This window comes from Felis catus, chromosome A1 (genome assembly GCF_018350175.1).
Source record: "Felis catus isolate Fca126 chromosome A1, F.catus_Fca126_mat1.0, whole genome shotgun sequence".
Lineage (NCBI taxonomy): Eukaryota > Metazoa > Chordata > Mammalia > Carnivora > Felidae > Felis > Felis catus.
The window spans coordinates 20,199,017-20,218,456 of record NC_058368.1 but is presented as its reverse complement, the minus strand read 5'-3'; the positions used below and the strand labels follow the sequence as shown (position 1 = coordinate 20,218,456).

The 19,440-nt window shown below is 39.1% G+C and overlaps 1 long non-coding RNA gene across 2 annotated transcripts in view; it reads right to left on the bottom strand.

The window, feature by feature from the left end:
- LOC123383944 overlaps positions 1 to 19,440 on the bottom strand; it is a 49,628-nt gene that overhangs the window by 4,320 nt on the left and 25,868 nt on the right. The gene's annotated exons all lie outside the window — the stretch shown is intronic.

Genomic DNA, 19,440 nt, shown 5'->3' with positions numbered 1-19,440 from the left:
AGATTTGAAGCATAGAGTGGCCTCTCGTTGACAGCCATTTGCAGAAAGGATTGGTCAAAAGAGAGAATGAAGGCCAGGGACCAGTTGCAATCACCAGTCATTATAACTTCTACCTTCTAGAGGGCTCTCACTGAAATTCAGTGTATTCCGTCATAAGAGTGCTCATTGCTATTGAAGAACAGCCCAATCTGCTGTACTCAACAAACACTACCATCCACTGGTGAATGATCTGGGGAAAATGGAATGGGGCTTATAGCAGCTCCACTGCCCTTGGCACATGGCTTACAAGGTCGCTCCTGTCTTTACAGGTGGTGGGAAGGGAAAAGAGAAGCCAGAGTAAACATGTTTAAGTAGAAACCCAGAAGTCACATACATTATCCCACTCATATCCCACTGACTCACACTCAGTCTCATGGCCACGCGTAGCTGCACAGGATGCAGAGAACTGCAGTTTAAGGCTGGAGGCCACCTAGTGGAGAGCGGAGGCTAAAAATCACCTGGCTCCGTTACTAAAGGAAGGCAGCAAAAATGGACGTCAAAGAAACTTTAAGATTATTCACAAGTGTAGCGTAAGGTGTTTCTTGAGATCCAGCATCAGATTTCCTTAAAGTTAGTCAACCTTTTAAGAAGAATAGAGCAGATGACGTAGGCTGTAAGTATGGACAGCCTTACAAATAAAGAGTTATTTCAATAATTCTCACTTCGTTGAATAATTACTATCATCACTGATCCAGCGACAGGCAGATTGAATTGGCCTCTGAATGTAGAGCAGGGGTCAACAAATAGAGAGTCTGGGTCAGGGTCGGCACCCAAAATAAGCAGCAGAGGGGGACAAGAAATGTGAGCAGACTCAGCACCTGATGGTAGTTTCAATCTCTATTGAACCACGATGACAAAAAAAAGAAACGTCAGAAAAAGATGTACCTTACCACTAAGGGAAATGAAGCTCTGAAAATACAATGGAATTCAGAAACGACGTCCATGGATGTACAATACCCTATGGCAGGCACATCCGTCCACCAGGCATCTGACTCACCACACACTCACTTGTATCTGAAGTGAACAGCCACTTACCTGAGGCTTAAAAATGGAAACAGAGCAAGAGATTTAGGCAGGAAATCCCAAAGGCAGACTAATGACAGCTTGCAAAAGAGCTACTGCTTTAAGCTCTATTCTTCTAGCTGCAAGAAATCATGAGCATATCAAAGGAAAACTCTGAAAGAGTTGAGGAGTTGCCTTATATTAGCAAAATAATGCTGTCCTTCCTGGCACAAATCAGCGGTCCTCAGTGAAGCTACAAGACTGCTGGGGTCCAAGTTTGAAGTAAAGAGTCTAATTTAACAGAGGAAGCAATCCTGGTGCTCTTAAGCCCAGTTTAATATTTATTTATACCCAAGGGAGCAGGAGCACTAAGTAGCTTCCTCTCCTTGAGAGGATATATTTGTAGGAGTGTTTTGTAAATTATAAATCATTCAAATACTATAGAGATGTATGCACACATACGACATACATATTAATGTGTATTAATACTCCCCAGGAGCACTGAGTAGTTTCCTCTATTTGAAGAGTCTCTAGGAGATATTACATATAATGGCGCTTTGTAAATGCTAAAGTCCAACACACGTGTAACAAACTGGGAGTATTCTATTTGACTTTTTTTTTTTTTCAATCAAGAAAGGCAGTACATCCTACATTGGGCCTCTGCACCGAGACCTGCCTGTCAGAGGCCCCATGCAAGAAAGGGACAGGGAGATACGCACCAGTGAAAGCCAATGTCCACACAGCAAGGACTCTGAGGTCCTGATGAAAATCAGGATCTTTTGCTACTTTGATAAATAAGGCTCTTAAATACAGCCTGAGAAGCTATCATGTGTTCCTTTTTGTGCTATGACAGGCACAAGGAATGGATAATAAGGCTTTCTTTGCCTGTCTGTTTAATGAGGTATTAGATTTACCCCCAAATTTAAGTGATTAATTGATTAATAAAGCATTTAGCATCTTGTTGACTCCTGGAGATCAAAGGCAAATTAAACAATCCAAGATATTCACACTTGACCACAAACTATTATTGTTTCTAAGTCCAGGGGCCCCCTCCCCTCTACCAAACCTGTGAAATAAAAAAGGAAAAAAGTCCAGGCGACACATGATGAAGCACTTAAAGCACACTGTCACCAGACTGTCTCAGAAGTGACAGAGGTATTGAGATGAAAAAGAAGTATAGGTTCAAAGCATCATCGTAAACAGTCTTTTGCAGAAAAACAATTACAACGAAAATTTCCAAGGAGCAAAAAGATCAGCCCCAGCCAGCAGTCCATTCATGTCGAGCAATATTAAATGCAATCTAGTTCAGGTGCAACCAAGATTGCAAACCATCCCTTGGAGTTTGCTATGAAAGCCCTTGGCCCTGAACTGTACCACACTTCACTGTGGCACACTTTATTTGTAAGGCTCCACAAAGGCAGCTCCCATGGGAAGCTCGCTGAAGCCAGCTTGGCCCTTCACGTATATGACCCCATGTGGCCAAGTCATCAAACAAAGGGTCTGGCTCTTCAGCCCTCCCCCTGGGATCACTTAGACCCTGCCAGGCCCTCAACTTCGATACATTTGAATTTTATCCAAGTCAAATCCGTTCGTACTACAGAGAATCCTAAACCCACTTCCCAGGCCTGATTTGGCCTTTGAGTCCCAAGCCACTGGCAGTTGGCTGGTACCGGCAGTTCCAAGCCACAACCATTCAAACCAGCCAAATGTCACCTCGGCATAACAGATTGGATAATTATTTGACATGTTATTGCATTCTGCCTTTATCTGATATAAAGCAAAGGAAAGTAAGAATCTAAACGTTGGTATGAGTGCCATAGAAATTATCTTCACCGATACTGATGTTGGGGACTTTTTCTCCAGCACTACTGTCTCTGCTCCCCCTAGTCATTAAGGATCCTATCTTCTGTTTCAGGGTCCTGAAAGTACCTTGGGTCATTGGAAAAAGGGGTGGCCACATACAGAAGCCAAAATTGAATCTGATCAAGGCCAGAGCAGGCATCACATCCACTTCACCCCAAATATTGGTGACAAGGACAACCATCACCTCTCCCTCAGCACAGGGGACATGTAGGGCTCCCTCAAAGTCAGTTGAGACTGTACATGTATGCGGATGTGGATTAGATGTGAACTCTTTGTATTTTCTGCCAACTTTGCTATAAATGTAAGATGGTCCAAAGAAATAAAATTTATTAATTTTTGTTAAAAGTCAGTGGAGGGTCTATAGGCATTGGCTTGGCTCATATGGCTTCTGGTTTGCACAGTGTACCAGAACTCGGTCATCCCTCAACGCTAGTCACCTTCTCTCCTTTTCATGTAGTTCCCTTAGTTTTGGTCGCCTCCATTCAGAGTCCACAGACCCTCCCTAAATGTATGCCACCGATGGTAGGCAGAAAAATGATCCCCAAAGATGTCCTCATCTCTGGACCTGCTGAGTGTGTTGGGTTACATGCAAAGGGGAATTAAGGTTGCAGCTGGAGTTAAGGTTGGAAACTAAATGAACCTAATGCTGGGGTGGGCCCCAGTATTGGGGTATATGGGCCCCAATATAGTCACAATGGGCCTTGAAAGTGGAAGGAAGAGGCAGACGAAGAGAATCAGAGAAAAAGTTGATTGTAGAAGCATGATCAGGGATATGCCATGTTGCTGGCTTTGAAGATGAAGAAGTGGACCCATGAGTCAAAAAATGGAGACAACATGTAGAAGCTGGAAAGAAAACAGATTCTCTCCTGAGCCTCCATGGAGGAACACGGCCCTGGCAACACCTTGACTTTAGCCCAGTGGGATCCATTTCAGACTTCTGAATTGTAGAACTATAAGAAAGTAAGATTGAGTTGTTTTAAGCTGCTAAATTTGCGCTTGTTACAGCAGCAATAGGACACTAATACACCAACATTCAATCATTCCTTTGCTCCTTTGCAACCATTTCTTTCCTTTGATAACAATACTTCTGAGCAGTGTTCATGCTTCTCACCACTGGTTGGGAGAGGCAGGTGAGGCACAGTGAGTAATACATAAAGAGATTCTCTTGGTTCTCTAGTGACACAAAGTAGAGGCCTCATAGTTGTATATACCAGGAAGATTTGCTGTGCCATGACTGGTAAAGGAAGATTCATTTCAAATCAGATGTCTCAATCAAATGCTTATTCACTCTACTACACAGCCAGGCTGTGTATTTCATCACTGCTTATTATTGATATAAAACCTTCATTAAAGAAATAGATGTACACTTCTTTAAGATAACAAAATAACCCCTTCTTCTCCTTCTGCCTCCTCTCCCTTCCTCCCTCCCTCCCTCAGCCCAAAAGTCAGCTTAATTAGGACATAGTAGAAGAATTCTCAGTAAAGGTCAGAAACAAGACAAGATCATCCACTATAACCTCAATTATTTAGCAGTGTTCTGGGGCACCAGCCAATACAATCAACCAGTAGGGAAAAAATGGAGGTATAAAAATTGGAATAGAGGAGATAAAATAACTATTTGCAGATTATAACATTGTTCACATGGAAAAACTGAAAGAACCCAAACTATTATAAACAAAAATTCAGAGGTTCCCCTCCAAGAGGGCAATATAGAAAGCTCTTGAACTCACCTCCTCCATGAACATACCGAATCTATAACTACACATTGAATAATTCCATCTGAAAGAAATCCAGAAACTAGATGAGTGACTCTTATACATTCAGTGAATTAGAAAACCCCACACTGACCTAAGTAGGAAACATTAAGACACACTCACCATAAGCCCCACTCCTGGCACAACATAATCGGGAGTGAACCCACAATTCCCAGCTTCTCATTGAGTGAAGGTTTAGGACCCACAGTTAGTCTCTTAGCTTTTAAGATGTCCACTGTAGGGATGGGACCCCAAAACATTTACGTCTGAAAGCCAACACAATTTGCATCCACAAGACTGAAGCAAACAGTTAATAGGCTTGCAAGACTTCACCAAGCTTATCCCACACCCTAGGGCTCAGTGCAGAGCCAGACAGATATGCCTAGCTCTCAGCCTTTCCTGGAAATAAGTCTACTTGCTTACTTTAAAATTTGCTGCCTGAGGGTCAGGCATATATCCAGCGACAGTCTGCAATACTCCCTAGAGATTGGGAAGGCTGGCAGACACCATCTTCCTACTCTCCCCTGTCCAGTTCTAGAACACTGGTGTCATCCTGAAGAGAACTTGTAAACACATGTGTGGCCCTTTTGTGGCTGCTGCCCAAGGGGTACACCCATTTACAGTAGGACTCTGGTGGCCACTAAGATCTGAGTTCCAGATCCAACAGAATAGTAGAAAAGAAATACTTTTTAACCTGCTACTCCCCAATGCTCAGTAGAGAGGGAAAAGACAGATATACCCAACCTGCCTTTCCCTAAAAGAGGTCTATTTGCATACTTTAAAAGTTGCTGCCTGAAGGTCTGGCTTCTAATCATCCTGTATCTAAGTGTGGACAAGAATTTAGAACAACAATCATAAGACTACTAGCTGGGCTTGAAAAAAAAGCATAGAAGACACTAGAGAAACCCTTGCTGCAGAGATCAAAGACCTAAAAACTAGTCAGGCTAAAACAAAAAAGACTAAACTAAGATGCAAAACTAACCAAATATAGTCACAACAAAGATTGAGGCAAAAATAGGTGATAAAGCAGATAAAATTATGGAAAATAATGCAGCTGAAAGAAGGAAAGGAAATTATTAGATCATGAGGGGATACTTAGAAAACTTAGTGATTCCATAAAACAAAACAATATCTATATGAGTCCCAGAAGAAGAAAAGTGGGAAAAGGGGGCATAAGGTTTATTTGAACAAATTATAGCTGAGAACTTCCCTAATCTGTGGAAGGAAACAGGCATTCAAGTCCCAGAGGCACAGAGAACTCCCCTCAAAATCAACAAAAACAGGTCAACACCATGACATAACATAGTGAATCTTGCAAAATACAAAGATAGAGAATTCTGAAAGCAGGTAGGGACAAAAGGTCCTTAACTGACTAGAGTAGACCAATAAGGCTAGCAGCAGGCCTGTCCACTGAAAATTTGGCAGGCCAGAAGGTAGTGGCAGGAAATATTCAATGTGCTAAATGGGAAAAATATGCAGCCAAGAATTCTTTATCCAGCAAGGCTGTCATTCAGAACAGAAGGAGAGAGAGTTTCCCAGACAAACAAAAACTAACGGAGTTTGTGACCACTAAACCAGCCCTGCAAGAAATGTTAAGGGTGGGGGTGGGGGGGCTCTTTGAGTAGAGAAAAAAAAAGAAGACCAAAGCAACAAAGAATACCAAGGACCAGAGAACATCACCAGAAACACCAACTCTACAGACAACACAATGGCACTAAATTCGTATCTTTCAATAATCACTCGAATATATATAGACTAAATGCTCCAATCAAAAGACATAGGGTATTAGAATGGATAAAAACCTGAGATCCATCTATATGCTGCTTGCAAGAGACTAACTTTAGACCTAAAGATACCTGCAGATTGTAAGTGAAGGGATAGAAAACCATTGATCATGCTAATGGAGGTCAAAAGAAACCCGGAATAGCCATACTTATATAAGACAAACTAGATTTTAAAACAAGGCTGCAACAAGGATGAAGAAAGGTATTATATCATAATTAAGGGATCTATCCATCAAGAAGATCCAACAATTGTAAATATTTATGCCCCCAACTTGAAACACCCAAATATATAAATCAATTAATAAGAAACATAGAGAAATGCATTTATAATAATACCATAATAGCAGGGGACTTTAATACCCCATGTACAACAATTGACAGATCATCTAGGCAGAAAATCAACAAGGAAACAACGGCTTTGAAAGACACACTGGACCGGATGGACTTAACAGATATATTCAGAACATTTCATCCTAAAGCAGCAGAATACACATTCTTCCCAAGTGCACATGGAACATTCTCCAGAACGGATCACATACTGGGTCACATATCAGCCCTCAATAGTTACAAAAAGATCGAGATCATACCATGCATATTTTCAGATCACAGCACTATGAAACTTGAAATCGACCACAAGAAAAAATATGGAAAGCTCTCAAATACATGGAGGTTAAAGAATATTCTACTAAAAAATGAATGGGTGAAATAAGAAATTAAAAAATACATGGAAGCAAATGAAAATGAAAATATGACAGTCCAAATCCTTTGGAATGCAGCAAAGACAGTCCTAAGAGGAAAGTACATTGTAATCCAGGCCTATCTCAAGAAGCCAGAAAGGTCCCAAATATACAAAGTAACCTTATACCTAAAGGAGATCTCAAAGGAGCAGCAAATAAAGCCTAACGCCAGCAGAATAAAGGAAATAATAAAGACTGGAACAGAAATAAATGACACAGAAACAACAACAAAAAGCAGTACAACAGGGGCGCCTGGGTGGCGCAGTCGGTTAAGCGTCCGACTTCAGCCAGGTCACGATCTCGTGGTCCGGGAGTTCGAGCCCTGCGTCAGGCTCTGGGCTGATGGCTCAGAGCCTGGAGCCTGTTTCCGATTCTGTGTCTCCCTCTCTCTCTCTGCCCCTCCCCCGTTCATGCTCTGTCTCTCTCTGTCCCAAAAATAAATAAACGTTGAAAAAAAAATTAAAAAAAAAAAAAAAAAAGCAGTACAACAGATCAGTGAAGAAAAAATATACAAAATTAATAAACCCCTAGCCAAACTTATCAAGGAAAGGACACAAATAGATAAAATCACAAACAAAAGAGGAGAGATCACAACCAACATCACAGAAATACAAGCGATTACAAGAGAACACTATAAAAAATTACATACCAACAAACTGGGCAATCTGGAAGAAACGCGCAAATTTCTAGACACTCACATACTACCCAAAACTCAAACAGCAAGAAATAGAAAATTGAATCAGTTATCAAAAATCTACCAACAAACAAGAGTCCTGGACCAGATGGCTTCCCAAGGGAACTCTACCAGACATTTCAAGAAGAATATCTATTCTTCTCAAACTATTCCAAAAAATAAAAAAAATAAAATGGAAATAAAGCTTCCAAACTCCTTCTATGAAGCCAGTGTTACCTTGATTGCAAAACCAGACAAAAACCCACTAAAAGGGAGAATTACAGGCCAATATCCCTGATGCACCTGGATGCAAAAATTCTCAAGATACTAGCAAATCGAATTCAATAGTACATTAAAAGAATTATTCACCATGATCAAGTGGGGTTTATTCCTGGGCTGCAGGGCTGGTTCAATATCCACAAATCAATCAGCATGATACACCACATTAATAAAAGAAAGGATAAGAACCACACGATCCTGTCAATAGATGCAGAAAAAGCATCTGACAAAATACAGCATCTTTTTTTTTAATGTTTATTTATTTTTGGGAGAGACAGAGTACGAGCAGGGGAGGGACAGAGAGAGAGGGAGACACAGAATCCAAAGCAGGCTCCAGGCTCTGAGCTGTCAGCACAGAGCCCAACGCAGAGCCCGAACTTACGAACCATGAGACCCTGACCTGAGCTGAAGTCAGATGCCCAACTGACTGAGCCATCTAGGTGCCCCAAAATACAGCATTTTTCTTAATAAAAACCCTCAGAAAGTCAGGATAGAAGGAACATACCTTAACATCATAAAAGCCATATATGAAAGGCCCACAGCTAATATCATCCTCAATGGGGAAAAACTGAGAGCTTTCCCCCCGAGATCAGGAACACAGCAGAGATGTCCACTCTCACCACTGTTTAACATAGTGTTGGAGATCCTAACCTCAGCAATCAGACAACAAAATGAAATAAAAGGCATCCAAATTGGCAAAGAAGTCAAACTTTCACTTTTCGCAAATGACATGATACTCTACGTGGAAAACCTGAAAGACTCCACCAAAAAACTGCCAGAGCTGATCCTAGAATTCAGTAAAGTCACGGGATATAAAAATCAATGTACAGAAATCTGTTGCATTTCTATACACCAATAATGGAGCAACATAAAGAGATATCGGGGAATTAATCCCATTTACAATTTCAGCAAAAACCATAAAATCCCTAGGAATAAACCTAATCAAAGAGGTAAAAGATCTGTACGCTGAAAACTATAGAAAGCTTGTGAAAGAAATTGAAGACAACACAAAGAAATGGAAAAACATTCCATGCTCATGGACTGGAAGAACAAATATTGTTAATTTTTTTTAACAAATCTACATATTCAATGCAATACCCATCAAAACACCAGCATTCTTCACAGAACAAACAATTCTAAAATTTGTGTGGAACCGCAAAAGACCCCGAATAACCAAAGTAATGTTGAAAAAGAAAACCAAAGCTGGAGGCATTACAATCCCAGACTTTAACCCATATTACAAAGCTGTAATCATCAAGACAGTATGGTATTAGCACAAAAGCAGGCAGATAGATCAATGGAACAGAATAGAGAACTCAGAAATGGGCTCACAAATATATGGCCAGCTAAACTTCAACAAAGCAGGAAAGAATATCCAATAGAAAAAAGGCAGTCTCTTTAGCAAATGGTGCTGGGAGAACTGGACAGCAACATAAAGTAGAACCTGGACTGGGGCACCTGGATGGCTCAGTCGGTTAAGTGTCTGCCTTCCGCTTGGGTCATGATCTCACGGTTTGTGAGTTCAAGCCCCGCATCGGGCTCTGTGCTGACAGCTCAGAGCCTGGAGCCTGTTCGGATTCTATGTCTCCATCTGTCTCTGCCCCTCCCCCGCTTGCTCATGTGTGTTCTGTCTCTCTCTCTCTCTCTCTCTCTCTCTCTCTCTCTCTCTCTCTCTCTCTCTTTCTCTCTCTCTCAAAAGTAAACATTAAAAAAAAAAAAAGAATGAACCTGGACCACTTTCTTACACCATACACAACAATAAATTCAAAATGGATGAAGGATCTAAATGTAAGACAGGAAACCATCAAAATCCTACAGAAGAAAACAGGAAGCAACCTCTTTAACCTGGGTTGCAGCAACTTCTTACTTGATAGGTCTCTGAAGGCAAGAGAAATAAAAGTAAAAATGAGCTATTGGGACCTCATCAAGGTAAAAACTTTCATGGGTTCAAGCCCCAAGTTGGGCGCTGTGCTAAAAGCAGAGCCAGGAGTCTGCTTCAGCTTCTGTGTCCCCGCTCTCTCTGCCTCTCCCCGGCTCGCACTCTCTCTCTCAAAAATAACCAAACATTAAAAAAAAAAATTGTTTAGGATAACAAAACCTCTGCACAGTAAAGAAAATAACAAAACTAAAAGGCATCCAACAGAATGGGAGAAGATATTTGCAAATGATCTATCCAATAAAGGGTTAGTGTCAAAAATCTATAAAGAACTTACCAAACTCAACACCCTAAAAACAAATAATCCAGTGAAGAAATAGGCAAAATACACGAATAGAGACTTTTCCAAAGAATACATCCAGATGGCCAACAGACACATGAAAAGATGATCAACATCACTCATCATCAGGGAAATACAAAACAAAACTACACTGAGACCTCACCTCACACCAGTCAGAGTGGCTAAAACTAACAAGTCAGGGAACAACAGATGCTGGTAAGGATGCGGAGAAAGGGAAATCCTCTTGCACTGCTGGTGGGAATGCAAACTGGTGCAGCCACTCTGGAAAACAGTGTGGAAGTTCCTCAAATAATTAAAAATAGAATTACCTTATGACGCAGCAATGACACTACTAGGAATTTATCCAAAGGATACAGGGGTGCTGATTTAAAGGGGCACATGCACCCCAATGTTTATAGAAATGCTATCAACAATAGCCAAATTATGGAGAGAGTCCAAGTGTCCATCAACTGATGAATGAATTAAGATGTGCATATATGCAATGGAATGTGTATATTCCAAGAAGATGTGTATATATATATATATATGCAATGGAATACCACTCAGCGATGAAAAGGAATGAAATCTTGCCATTTGCAACACCATGGATGGAACTGGAAGGCATTATGGTAAGCAAAATAAGTCAGAGAAAGACATATCACATGATTTCATGCATATGTGGAATTTGAGAAACTTAACAGATGATTATAGGGGAAGGGAAGGAAAAATAAGATAAAAACAAAGAGGGAGGCAAAACCTTAAAGAGACTTTAAGTACAGAGAGCAAACAGAGTTGATGGGGGGTGGGGAAAATATGTGATGTTTCTACTCCTGAAGCCAAGACTACACAGTATGTTAACTTGAGAATAAATTTTTAAAAAATTAAGTAAATGTACCCTGGAGGGAAAAAAATAGAACTATCCTACAACCCAGCAATTGCACTACTAGGTATTTATCCAAAGGGTACAAAAATGCTGAGTTGAAGGGACACATGCTCCCCAATGTTTATAGCAGCACTATCAATAATATTCCAATTAGGGAAAGAGCCCAAATGTTTATCAGCTGATGAATGTATAAAGAAGATATGGTATAGGTCTTTGGGTGGCTCAGTCATTTAACATTTGACTTCAGCTCAGGTCATGATCTCACAGTTTGGGAGCTCAAGCCCCACTTCTCTCTCCCTTTCCCTCTGCCTCTCCTGGGACTCTCTTTCTCTGCCCCTCTCTCACTTGCACACACTCTCTCTCCCTCCCTCCCTCTGAAAAAAGAGATGTGGTACGTGTGTGTGTGTGTGTGTGTGTGTGTGTGTGTGTGTGTGTACACACAACGGAATATTACTTGGTGATCAAAAAGAATGAAATCTTGCCATTTGCAACAATGTGGATGGAACTAGAGTGTATCTTGCTAAGAGAAATGAGTCAGTTGGAGGAAGAAATGATTTGATTTCACCTGTATGTGGAATTTAAGAAACAAAACAAATGCACATAGGGGAAGGGAAGGAAAAAGAAGATAAAAATGGAGAGGGAGGCAAACCATAGGAGACTCTTAAATTCAGAGAACTGAGGGTTGCTGGAGGGAAGGTGGGTGGGGGAGGCGCTAAATGGATGATGGGCATTAAGGAGGGCACTTGTTGGGGTAAGCACTGAGTATTATACGTAAGTGATGAATCACTGGGTTCTACTCCTGTAACCAATACTACACAGTGTATTAACTAACTTGAATTTAACTTTTAAAAAGAGAGAGAGAGAGAGAGAGACAAAAGTCACTATATACTGATAAATCTGTCAAAGCAGCAAGAGTGTAACATTCATAAATACTTAACACCCAAAAGAAGAACACCTAAATATATAAAGCAAATAGTAACCGATCAGGAGGGAGAAATAAACAGCTGTGCAATAATAGAGGACTTCAATACCCCACTTCCAACAATGGATAAATTATCCAGACAAAAAAATTAATGAGGAAACATAGGATTTAAAGTCTACTTTAGACCAGATGGACCTCACAGGTGTTTACAAAACATTCTATCCAACAGCAGCAAAATATACACTCTTCTCAAGTGCTCATGAAATATTCTCTAGGATAGATCATATGTTAGACCACAAAACAAGTCTCAGTAAATTTAAGACTGAAATCATATCAAGCATCTTTCCCAACCACAATGGTAGAAAACTAGAAATCAATTACTAGAAGGTTGAAAAATTCACAGATTAGTGGAGATTAAACAGCATGCTAATGAACAACCCATAAATCAAAGTATTCAAACAGATAATTCTAAAAAAATACCTGGAGACAAATGAAAACGGAAATACAGCATACCAAAATTATGGGAGACTGCAAAAGCAGTTCTAAGAGGAAAGTTCATAGTAATAAACACAAAACTCAAATAAAAACCTAACTTCACACCTCAAGGAACTAGAAAAACAAGGACAAACTAGCACAAAGTTAGCATGAAAGAAATAATAAAGGTCAGAGAATAAATTAGATACAGACAAAAAGAAAATAGAAAAAAAAGTCAATGAAACCAGGAGCTTGTTTTATAAAGATTAAAAAAAAAATGAGACATCTTTAGCTAGACTTAAAAAAGAGAAGACTCAAACTCAAATTAAAGCGGAAACATTACAAAGGATACACAGATAAAAAGGATACAAAGATACCTAAGAGACCAGGAAAAATTATATACCAAGAAGTTGGACAACCAACAAGAAATGGGTAAATTCCTAGAAATGTGAAACCTACCAAGATTGTACTAGAAAGAAGTAGAAAATGTAAACAGACTGGGTTATTAGTAAAGAGATCAGATCAACAAACAAAAGTCCAGGACCATATGGTTCCATTGATGAATTCTTCCAAGCATTTAAAGAAAAAATTTAAACTAATCTTTCTAAAAAACTCTTCTAAAAAACAAACAAACAAACAAACAAACAAAAAAACAAAAAAACCAGAAGAGGAGAAAATATTCCCAAACTCATTTTAAGAGTCTAGCATTACCCTGATCTCAAAACCAGAGAAGGACACTACAAAAAAGAAAAATTTAGGTTAACATTTCTGAGGAGCATTGATGCCAATATCCTCAACAAATATTAGCAAACCAAATAAATACATTAAAAGGATCATACATCATGATCAAGTGGGATTTACGCTAGGAATTCAAATATGACTCAACATCCACAAAATCAATGTTATACATTAATAGATCATATGATTTTTATCTTTCACTTTAATAGACGTAGAAAAGGCATTAGGCAAAATTCAACACTCATGATAAAAAAGAAGAAAAAAACTCTCAACAAACTAAGTATAAGGGGATATACCTCAACACAATAAAGGCCATATATGGCAAGCTCACAGCTAACATAAGCAATGGTAAAAAACTGAAAACTTTTCCTCTAAGATCAGGAATAAGACAAGAATGCCTATTCTTGCCACTTTTATTTAACATAATACTGAAAGTCTTAGCTGGAGCAATCAGGAAAAGAAAAGAAATGAAGGCATCAGAATTGGAAAGAAAGAAAACTGTCACTGTTGCAGATAACATTATTTTATATATAGAAAATCCTAAATACCAAAAAAACTGTTAGAGCTAATCAATGAATTCAGTAAAGTTGCAGGAACAAAATTCACATATAAAAATCAATAGCATTTCTATATACTAACAACAAATTATCTGAAAAAGAAAAAAGAAAAAATGATCTCATTTACAATAACATCAAAAACAATTAAACATTTAGGAAGAAATTTAACCAAGGAAGTGAAAGATCGCTATATTTAAAAGTACAAAACATTGATGAAATAAACTGAAGAAGACACAAAGAAATGGAAATGTGGGGCGCCTGGGTGGCGCAGTCGGTTAAGCGTCCGACTTCAGCCAGGTCACGATCTCGCGGTCCGTGAGTTCGAGCCCCGCGTCAGGCTCTGGGCTGATGGCTCGGAGCCTGGAGCCTGTTTCCGATTCTGTGTCTCCCTCTCTCTCTGCCCCTCCCCCGTTCATGCTCTGTCTCTCTCTGTCCCAAAAATAAATAAAAACGCTGAAAAAAAAATTTAAAAAAAAAAATAATAAAATAAAATAAAATAAATGGAAATGTATCCCATGCTCATGGACTGGAAGAATTTTGTTAAAACGTCAATACTACCAACAGCCATCTATAGATTTGATGAAATCTCTATTAGGTATACAATGGCAATTTTTCCAGAAGTAGAAAATCATAAAATTTTCACGGAACCACAAAATACCCCAAATAGCCAAACGATAATCTTGAGAAACAAGAACAAAACTGGAGGCATCACCCTTCTTCATTTTGAAGAAAGTATAAAACAATAGTAATCAAAACAGTAGGATACTGGCATCTCACACACACACACACACACACACACACACACACCCCAATAGAGAGAACCCAGTAATTAACCCAAGCATATACAGTCAACTAATATTTGACAAGGAAGCTAAGAATACTCTATGAATGAAGGACAATAAATTGTGCCAGGAAAATTTGGATATCCACATGTAAAAGAATGAAACTAGACTCCTATCTTACACAATTCAAAAAAATGATTCAAATTGGATTAAATTAGATAACTTAAATAATAAGACCTAAAGTCATAAAACTCTTTGAAGAAAACAAGGAAAAAAAGCTACTTCACATGTGTGTTGGCTTTGATTTTTTTGGATATGAAAAATAAACTACAAGCAACAGAAGCAAAATAAACTAAAAATCTCTTCATAGCTAAAGAAATGATCAACGAAAATAAAATGACAACCTATGAAATGGAAAAAAATATTTGCAAGTCACTTATCTGACAAGGGGCTAATATCCAAAATATACAGAAAACTCATAGAATTCAACAGCAAAAAAAAAAAAAAAAAAAGACAAAACAAACTCAAATAATGCTATTCTAAAATGGGGAAAGGGCCCAAATAGACTTTAGTCCAAAAATGATATGCGAATGGCCAATGGATACATGAAAAGATGCTCAAGATCACCAATCATCGTATAAATGTAAATCAAAACCACAATGAGACATCATCTTACACCTGTCAGTAGGGCCATCATCAAAAACACAAATTATAACAAATCCTGGTGTGGATATGTAGTAAAGAGAGTACTTGTGCATCATTAGTGGGATTTCACATTTGTACAGGCACTGTGGAAAACCATAGTGAGTTTCTCAAAAATTTAAAAAAAGGAAACCACCATATGATCCAGCAATCCCATTTCTGAGAATATATTCAAAGGAAATGAAAACACCGTATCAGAGATATCTGTACCCCCATGCTCATGGCAGCATTATTTACAATAGCAAGTCATGGAAACAAACTAAGTGGATGAATAAAGATAGAGAAATACATAGGAAATAGATAAAATAGATAAAGAAGTTGTGGTATATATTAACATATACACACAATGCAGTATTATTCCACAATTTTAACAAAAGGAAATTCTGCCTTTGTGACAACATGGATGAATCCTGAGGGCATTACGTTTAGTGAAATAAGCCATACAGAGAAGACAAATACTGTATGATCTCACTTATATATGGAATCTGAATTGAAAATAAAACAAAACTCATAGAGATCAGATTTTTGGTTACCAGAGGCAGAGGGTGTGGGGAGGGGAAAGTGGGTGAAGGTGATCAAAATTTGCAAACTTTCAGCTATAAGTGCTAGGAATATATATCATATGCAACATGATGGCTTATAGTTAACACCGTCTATGGTGTGTGTATACATATATATATACGTGAAAGTTAAAAGAGTAGATCATAAGAGCTCTCATGACAATTTCTCTTTTTCTTCAATTATCGATATAAGATGACAGATGTGAACCAAACTTACTGTGATAATCATTTTATAATATATGTAAATCAAACCGTTATGGTGTATACCTTAAATTTCTGCTGTATGCCAATGATATCTCATTCCAACCAAGGGGAAAACCACAGTGAGATATTACCTTATACCTGTTAGTATAACTATTATCAGAAAGACCACAGATAACAAGTACTATCCAGGATATGGAGAAAAGGGAACACTTGTGCACTATTGGTGAGAATATAAATTGATGCTTCTCCTATGAAAACAATTTGATGCTTCTTCAAAAATAAAAATGGGCTCTGGTTCAACAGAGTGAGGTAGGAAGACCTCAAACTCACTACCTCCAAGAACACACCAAATCTACACTTATTTACAAGGCAATTCCTTGTGAAGAACTGAAGCCTGACTAAATAGCTTCTACACACCAAAAGATAGACTACATAGCAGCCAGAGAGTCAGAGACACAGTAAGGAAGGGAAACTCCACCCCAGTGCTGTGTGTTGAGGGACCATGAACAGGTGCATCTGCCATGGGACACAGAAAAAAAGCCACAGTTTGAAAGAGCAATTAGAATATAAAATATCCAGCCCTAGAACTCAGCCAAATGGTGGGGGAGCTGTGTGTATTCTCCCCAGATCTGAGGGGCTGGTGAGTGCCACAATTTATGTTCTCTCTCTACCTTGATAGCATGCATAGGAGCAGAGTCTGGGGCCCCTAGTGGCCTACCACCTTAGTAAGCCCCAGGCCCATAGCCCACACCCGTCCCAGCCATCCCACCCAGGTGGCCCCAGTGTAGTGCACACCAGGATACCCCTGATCAGTGCTCACTACAGCTGCAGCCAGCTTGCCAACACAACACAGGCGCAAAGCAGCCTGGAAAACTCCAGGACCACACCGTTTCAGCTCTAGAGGACTTGCTATGGCACCTCCAGGGCCGACTGCCCCAGGACCTTCTGGCCAGCACCCACCTTGGCTCCTGTTGCCCCACCAAGGTGCCCCCTGCATGGGGTGCCCTGGGACCTCCCAGACTGCACTCACTCTGGCGTCAGCTGTCCAGCCAGGGTGTCCTCTGAGTGGAGAGCCACAGGACATCCCCAACCCACACCCGCTTCAGCTTCAGTTATCCATCCAGGGTGCCCTCTGTGCAGAGAGCCGTGGGACTAGCCCATCCCACACCCACATCAGCTCCAGCCATCCCACCAGGGCAGCCCAGCATGGAGTGCTCCAAGACCCCCAGCCCACACCAGACATACCTCCAGCTCCCCAGCCAAAGTAACCAGACACACAGTTTACACAGGGGGTGATTATACTCAAGACCAATCCTTCAAGTTTAGGAGAAGTAGTTGTTCTGCCTAATTCATAGGCACGAACACAAAGTCAAACAAAATGAGACAGAAGAATATACTCCAAAGAAAGAAAAAAAAAAACAAAACCTCAACAAAAGAACTAGATGAAACAGATAAGCAATATATCTGATAAAGAAATTCAAAGTAATGGTCATAAAGATGCTTACCAGGCTTTAGAGAACAGCAGATGAACTCAATGAGAGTTTCAATAGTGAGAACAAATAAAAAGGAACCAAACAGAGCTTAAGATTATAATAACTGAAATGAAAAATACACTAGAGGGAATCATAGTAGATGAGAAGATGCAGAAGAACAGATTAGCAATTTCTAAGATAGGAAAATGAAAAACACCCAATCGGAACAATAAAAATAAAGACTTTAAAAAATTAGGATATGTCAAGGGATCTCTTGAACATCAGGTGAACAAACATTCATGTTATAGGGGGTCTCAAAAGGAGAAGAGATAAAGAGGCAGAAAACTTAGGTGAAGAAATACCTGAAAACATCCCTAACCTAGGAAAGTAACCAGACATCTAGGTTCAAGAAACAAAGAGTTCCGGGATGCCTCAGTGGCTGAGTTGGTTAAGCCTCCAACTCTGGGTTTTGGCTCCAGTTATGATCTCACCTTTGGTGAGATCAAGCCCCATTTTAGGCTCTGTGCTGACAGCACAGATTCTGCTTGGGATTCTCTCTCTGCGCCTCTCTCTCTCTCTCTCTCTCTCAAAAATAAAATAAGAAATTTCCAAACCAAATAAATCCAAGGAGGTGCACACTAGAACACTTAATCATTAAAATACCAAGGATTAAAGTTAAGAATTTTAAAAACAGGAAGAGAAGCAGCTAGTTACATACAAAGGAAAACCCATAAGGCTATCAGCTGAGTTGAACAGAAAACTTCCAAGCCAGAAGGGACTGGCATGATATACTCAAAGTGCTGAGAGGAAAAAACCTAGAACCATGAATACCCAGCAAGATTACCATTCAGATTTGAAGGAGAGATAGTTTCCCAGATAAACAAAAGATGAAGAACCACTTAACCGGCCTTACAAAAAATGTTAAAAGGACTCTTAAGTGGAAAAGAAAGGTCCATACTTAGAAGAAAATTATGAAAAGGAAAATTCACATGAGTAAAAGCAAATATAAAGGTAGTAGAGAAATCACTTAAAAGCTAGTGTGAAAGTTAAAGACCAAAGTAGTAAAATCAATTATATCTTAAAAAAAAAAAATGAGTTAAGGGACTCACAAAATACAAGATATAAAATATGATGACATATACATAAAACATGGAGTGGGGAGTAAAATGAAATGGTTTCAGAATGTGTTAGAACTTAAGTGACTATCAACATAATATAGACTACTATATACTTGGGATGTTATGTATAAATCTCATAACCACACATACACACAAACACATCTATTATACATACATATACATACATACATACATAAAAATAAAGAGAAAGTCAAGCATAACACTAGAGAAAGTCAATTACACAAGGAAAGAGATCAAGAGAAAAAAAAAAAACAGAAGAACTATAAAAACAGCCAAAAAACAGTTAGCAAAATAGCCATAAGTACATACCTATCAATAATCACTTTAAATGTACGTGGTCTAAATGTTCTAATCAAAAGACACAAGGTGACAGAATGAATTTAAAAAAACAAGACCTGTCTAATATTGCCTATGACAAACTCACTTCAGACCTAAAGACACATAGAGACTTAAAGTGAAAAGAATGGAAAAAGATATTCCATGATTATGGAAGTGGGGGAAAAAAGCCAATATTTGTATCAGACAAGATAGAGTTTTAAACAAAGACTGTAATAAGAGACAAAGAAGGGCACTACATTATGATAAAGGGACCAATCCAACAAGGGATATAACAATTGTAAATATCTATGCACCTAACATGGAAGCATCCAAATACATAGT